This window comes from Mangifera indica, chromosome 2 (genome assembly GCF_011075055.1).
Source record: "Mangifera indica cultivar Alphonso chromosome 2, CATAS_Mindica_2.1, whole genome shotgun sequence".
Lineage (NCBI taxonomy): Eukaryota > Viridiplantae > Streptophyta > Magnoliopsida > Sapindales > Anacardiaceae > Mangifera > Mangifera indica.
In genome coordinates, this window is record NC_058138.1 from 724,472 (window position 1) to 731,925 (window position 7,454).

Below are 7,454 nucleotides of genomic sequence, written 5' to 3' on the forward strand. Positions count from 1 at the left end.
CATGCACCTTTACACCTCACTTTTTAAAGGCAAAGGCAATAATATTATATCTTATATTATTTTTGATATTATTATTAATAATAAAAAATTATTAAAATATTTTATTATTTGATTATCAAGCAAAAAAATATTAATAATAAAATAGAGAGTAACAAGTAATTTTTTATTTTTCCCAACCAAACATCATCTAAGTCTTTCTCCTATTGAGGGTTTTGAGTAATATCTTATCAAAGTCAATTTTGACTGAAAACTTGTGTCATCACAACTTATATTTTAGGGAAATTTTAAAAAATGGCCAAAATGCCCTCCCATTAAGCAAAAATACCCAAAATCACTATTTTCAAGCCAAAATGCCCAAAATCACTGTTTCAAAAAAAAAATGCCTATGACTTTTTTTAATACCAAAACTACCCTTCCCCTCATATTTATATAACTCTCTCACTTACTATGGGGTTTTAATGTAATTTTAGATAAATATGAGGGGTTTTTGGATAGTTTACATTATAAAGGTATTTTGATATTTATTTATTTATTTCAAACTTTTTCTAAAATGTCAAAATTACCCTTCCCTTCATTTATATAACTCCCCTCACTCATTATGGGGATTAAAATAATTTTAGATAAATACGAGGGGTTTTTGGATATTTTACATTGTAAAGGCATTTTCATTTTTCAACTTTTAGAATTCGAATTTTAGTTCCGTTTTTTCGAATTTCACCGTTTTACGATATATCGACTCGTATTTTTCAGATTTCTGAAGGATTTTCCGTTTGTTGCCATTCTAGGGTTTTTCAACTTTTACAATTCGAATTTCAGTTCCGTTTTTTCGGATTTCATCGTTTTACGAGATATGGACTCGTATTTTTCAGATTTCTGAAGGATTTTTCGTTTGTTGCCATTTTAGGGTTTTTCAACTTTTAGAATTCGAATTTCAGTTTCGTTTTTTCGGATTTCACCGTTTTACGAGATATCGACTCGTATTTTTCAGATTTCTGAAGGATTTTTCGATTGTTGTCATTCTAGGGTTTTTCAACTTTTAGAATTCGAATTTTAGTTCAGTTTTTTTGAATTTCACCGTTTGACGAGATATCGACTCGTATTTTTCAGTTTTCCGAAAGATTTTCCGTTTGTTACCATTCTAGGGTTTTTCAACTTTTAGAATTTGAATTTCAGTTTCGTTTTTTCGAATTTTATCGTTTTACGAGATATCGACTCGTATTTTTCAGATTTCTGAAGGATTTTTTGATTGTTGCCATTTTAGGGTTTTCCAACTTTTAGAATTCGAATTTTAGTTCAGTTTTTTCGAATTTCACCGTTTGACGAGATATCGACTCGTATTTTTCAGATTTCTGAAGGATTTTCCGTTTGTTGCCATTCTAGGGTTTTTTAACTTATAGAAGTTGAATTTCAGTTTCGTTTTTTTAGATTTCACCGTTTTACGAGATATCAACTCGCATTTTTCAGATTTCTGAAGAATTTTTCGATTGTTTTCATTCCAGGGTTTTTCAACTTTTAGAATTCGAATTTTAGTTCAGTTTTTTCGAATTTCACCGTTTGACGAGATATCGACTCGTATTTTTCAGATTTCTGAAGGATTTTCCGTTTGTTGCCATTCTAGGGTTTTTTAACTTATAGAAGTTGAATTTCAGTTTCGTTTTTTTAGATTTCACCGTTTTACGAGATATCAACTCGTATTTTTCAGATTTCTGAAGAATTTTTCGATTGTTTTCATTCTAGGGTTTTTCAACTTTTAGAATTCGAATTTTAGTTCAGTTTTTTCGAATTTCACCGTTTGACGAGATATCGACTTGTATTTTTCAGATTTCTGAAAGATTTTCCGTTTGTTACCATTCTAGGGTTTTTCAACTTTTAGAATTTGAATTTCAGTTCCGTTTTTTCGAATTTTATCGTTTTACGAGATATCGACTCGTATTTTTCAGATTTCTGAAGGATTTTTTGATTGTTGCCATTTTAGGGTTTTCCAACTTTTAGAATTCGAATTTTAGTTCAGTTTTTTCGAATTTCACCGTTTGACGAGATATCGACTCGTATTTTTCAGATTTCTGAAGGATTTTCCGTTTGTTGCCATTCTAGGGTTTTTCAACTTATAGAAGTTGAATTTCAGTTTCGTTTTTTCAGATTTCACCGTTTTACGAGATATCAACTCATATTTTTCAGATTTCTGAAGAATTTTTCTATTGTTTTCATTCTAGGGTTTTTTAACTTTTAGAATTCGAATTTCAGTTCCGTTTTTTCGAATTTCACCGTTTGACGAGATATCGACTCGTATTTTTCAGATTTCTGAAGGATTTTCTGTTTGTTGCCATTCTAGGGTTTTTCAACTTTTAGAATTTGAATTTCAGTTCTGTTTTTTCGGATTTCACCGTTTTACGAGATATCGACTCGTATTTTTCAGATTTTTAAAGAATTTTTTGATTGTTTTCATTTTAGGGTTTTTCAACTTTTAGAATTCATGACAAGATTATTTAAAAAATGAACTCAAATACGATACACATCCATATATAACCACAAATAAAGTATATCATATACATATGAACATACACTAAATATATACATCTAAACATAGGAATAACTATAAATATACATCCGTGAGCTACTCGATACAATGAAAATACAACTGTGTCGCTAATCGTCGACGCATAGAGGTAGACGACTCTCGGGGAAAAACGTAGCTCCGTGCCAACGCCAAATACTCAAAAAATCGCAACATAAAGACGCCACAGTCACCGGAGCCCAACCCCTGCTGAGGGACATCCGACGCTCGATGTAAAGTGAGGGGATCACGTCGTGGAGTCCTCCTAGAAGCTGTGCAAAAAGTCGTCGCCTCTAATAACGCGGGAATAAAGGTCATGTACGGTCGCATGCGCTGCTCCAGAGTCCCTATATTCCCCGAATATGAAACATCTGAATCGTACACCGTAATCGACCACTCACGGAAATCTATAACTCCGGCGACCCAATGTGCGTTCTCGAAGTTTATAGGGATGAAAACCTATAAACAATGAGACATTTTAGTTACTTATCATTGTCGTTAACCAATTGAATATAATATAAATATATATAAACTCTACCTGATCGACCATCCCCCATGGTTTGTACAACAACCCCGGGGTGTACGATGCATCAACCATCCTCGTGAAGAGCCCCGAAAACTCAAACTCTCCAATCGGTGTGGTCTGCCAACTCTTCCAGGCCATCTCAATATGGCCTCCGAAGAATGTGTGGGCAGTCGTCCAACGCTGTGAGATAGTCGACTGGTGATCATCCTGCTGCCGACGTAATAAAGCCAAAAAGGAATCCACATGCTAAAATAGTATAAACAAGTTCACGTGTTAGTTATTAATAAATATATCTAGCTTTTTATCAAATTATATAGTATAGACAACTCACATCGTCGGTCAACCATTCGCGCAACTCTACAACAAGCCTCCAGAAGCTGTCCTTTGACTTCGACCCGATGAAGTAGACATCATGTGAGTCGGAAGTCGCGGCGCTGGTGTACCACGTGAGGAAAGATTCCTCACGCTCAGAGGCAGAGGATGGAATGGCCGTAGGTCGCCGTTTCGCCCTCCCTTTGAGTGGATTCGTATACGGGATGCGAACCAGCGGACCCTTCCGGATGATCCGGCCACGTGTTGTACGAATCATCTGTATGATCCCAAAAAAATAATTAATTCATCATTCATCTTACAAATTTTGAACATCTCAATGACCAGTATATACAACTATTTATATACTAAGTATAATTGATATACCTCAATAGGGATGGCCTCAAAATCGTCCTCCTGGAAGTCCTCCTCCTGTGAACCAATATCCACAATTTTTTTGGTCGAGCTCGGGATATCAGCAAGTAACCATAATCGCTCGTCCTGAAAAACAGTCAAAACATCATTAAATAAATAATATAATTGAAAAGACAGATCAATCAATGACAATTTAAAAATAAAGTTAACCTGAACTTCCGGGGAAGGTGTTCGGAGAGAACCCTCGATCGATGCAACAGAAGGACTAACCGGTGCGTCCTCCGGGTCACTACCCTAAGATATTAGTAAAATAACTTAATTAGTGATATTTCATATATAACAATACTATAATATAATAATGACATTTAACAATAAATATAAATTTGAAATATCATACGGACCTCGTGTGGGTGACGGGATGGTATTGCGATATCAACAGGGGATGTCGGTGGGATATCCTCGTCCCTCTCCTGTGCGAATGTAATAATAGTTGTCAGAATAATAACACTGTAGACATTTTATGTAAGTAATAAATTAAAAGTGATTTTACAACCTGAGCGACGGAGGCTGGATATGTACGCGTGATGATGTCCTCCAAACGAGTCATACGATCCTCTAATCGAGTCATTTGGGAAGAGACATCGTCACGTAATCGGGTCATCTGGGAAGAGATATCGTCACGAAAACTCGATATCTCATGTAAAATCGTAGCACTCCAGTGTGCTAATGTAGCATCTAATGTAGCAAAACTGGGTGATACGAATGGGGGACATTGCTCGGTGGCATGATGGGTGGAATCATCCTGTAGTCCAGGGTGGTCCTCCACTGCAGGATGGTCTGTCTGTGGACTCTGAACAACAGGGGAACATATCGACTGATCCATAATAGGATGCTGAATGGGCTCCTCATGTGGCTCAGAAGTCTCCACGGGTACATATGAAGGGCCTAAGGATGGAGAAGCCCCGTCTGTAGTAGCGATCGGAACCGAAGAAGATGAGGAAGAATTAGCATCGGGTAAACCGGTGTACTCACGAATCTCAGCGTACCACGGTAAACCCTCCTCGATCGATGATGGCTCAAGAGGGAATGTAACATCCTCCTAATGATGAAGATATATAAGTCAAAATAATTGTAACACATAATGAATTAATCGACTTATTAATTAACTAGTACATACCGGATCACCACTGAAAATACGCCCTATATGAGTCCAACTAGGGACGTCTCGCGTACGCCACCTCAACATCCGGGGGGACAAATAGAGATCGACAAGGTCAATCCAATCGTGTAACGTCTCTAGAGTCTCGTATATCCAAAACTGTAATATAATCATTTACGATGTAAATAAATCAATTTATATTTTTGTCAATTAATATATATAAATGATAATATAAAACTTACCTGAAATGCGAACGGAAATTCGTAAAGGTCGTATTTACGGATTTTCGGCATCCGTCCAGAACAGACTCTCTCACTCGCCTGTGACATAGAATCGTATGTCATCTGCCACACAACAACGCCCCACGGGTAGGAATTAAACCCGTCCAAATGATCAACTAACTGGAAGTAATCCGTGGACACCTTCTTTCGTCGATCATTCCCCAACAAAACAATGTGAAGAATATACAACAAGGCCATCTTGACAGCGTCAATATCGTCAGCCCCCCATGGCCTCGACAAGAAAATACGCTCTAAGTCGTGATACTACACCGTCGAAAAACCTCGAAAGTAAGTATCTCTGATCCGATGTCCGGAAGAGCGAGGCATATATGAAGAGACATCAGTCCGTCGACTAAACGATAGACCTGTGACTAGTGCAAACTCGAACAGACTAAATCTGACATCAACCCCACTAACCCTGAACCAAAACTCGTCTCTGACAGAGGGTCGATGTAACTGTCGGAGTAGAAACGCATGAACCAACATCCCGAAGAATTTGGTTTCGGGTAAACGAAGGAGATATCCGAAACATGTCCTCTCAAATAGTCGTAGCTGATCTGGGGTCAATGTAGCAGTAATCCGAGATAATGCGGCACGCTGTGCACGACATATCGCCTCTGCCCAGAAGTGTCTGGTCTCGTCGGGGATTCGCAGCTCGCTGTCAACCCGTCTTCTTTTGCGAGAAATATCCTGAGACAATGTAAAAAATTCGTTAGAGATGAGTAAAAACAAATATGTAAACAAATGTATACGTGAAAAAAACATAAAAAGATGAAAAATACCAAATAATCAAAAAGGAAATGACAAAACTTAAAAAACAAGATTTAACTGTCTGATAACGGAATTGAAATTTGAATTCTGAAAATTGAAAAACCCTAAAATGGGAACAATCAAAAAATCTTTCGAAAATCGAAAAAATACGAGTCGATATATCTAAAAATAGTGAAATCTGAAAAAATGAAACTGAAATTCGAATTCTAAAAGTTGAAAAACTCTAGAATGGGAGCAATCGAAAAATCCTTCAGAAATCTGGAAAATACGAGTCCATATCTCGTAAAACGGTTAAATTCGAAAAAAATGAAACTGAAATTCCAATTTTAAAAGTTGAAATAACCTAGAATGGCAACAATCGAAAAATTCTTCAGAAATGTGGAAAATACGAGTCCATATATCGTAAAACGGTGAAATCCGAAAAAACGGAATTGAAATTCGAATTCTAAAAGTTGAAATACCCTATAATGACAAAAATCGAAAAATCCTTTAGAAATCTGAAAAATACGAGTCCATATCTCGTAAAACGGTAAAATTTGAAAAAACAGAATTGAAATTCGAATTCTAAAAGTTGGAAAACCCTAGAACGGAAACAATCAGAAAATCCTTCGAATATATAAAAAATACGAGTCCATATCTCGTAAAACGGTTAAATTCGAAGAAACAGAATTGAAATTCGAATTTTAAAAGTTGAAAAACCCTAGAATGGAAACAATTGAAAATTCCTTCGAAAATCTGAAAAATACGAGTCTATACCTCGTAAAACGGTTAAATTCGAAAAAACGAAATTGAAATTCGAATTTTTGAAGTTGAAAAACTCTAGAATGGAAACAATCGAAAAATTCTTAAGAAATCTGGAAAATACGAGTCCATATCTCGTAAAACGGTTAAATTCGAAAAAATAGAAATGAAATTTGAATTTTAAAAGTTGAAATAACCTAAAATGGGAACAATCGAAAAATCCTTCGGAAATTTGAAAGATAAGAGTCCATATCTCGTAAAACGGTGAAATCCGAAGAACCGGAATTGAAATTCGAATTTTAAAAGTTGAAATCAAATCTACACGTTGTCTAACACAAAACCCCTCAATCAATTCAACAAAAACAACCAAGAATCAAAACATTTCAAGCATTTTTCAAACTGTAAACCCTAAAATTTCAAACCGAAAAATCTCAATCAAATCTCAATAATATGAGCAATAATTTGATCCAAACAAGATTAAGGGAGATATACTAACCTTCTTTGCCATTTGTGGGTGCCGGAAATCAAGAAAATCGACGGAAATCAGATTGCCCGTGGGATGAACGTGGTGACGTGAAAATGTTTGGAAATTTGAGAGAAATGCACAGTAAATTCGCTAATATTAACGTGGGAAATAGCATTTTTTTTTTGGGTTATATATATGGACATTTTCGTAATTTTGCAAAACTCTCGTTAACTTGTGAAATATCAAAAAAACCCCACGTGGGATAAGTATTT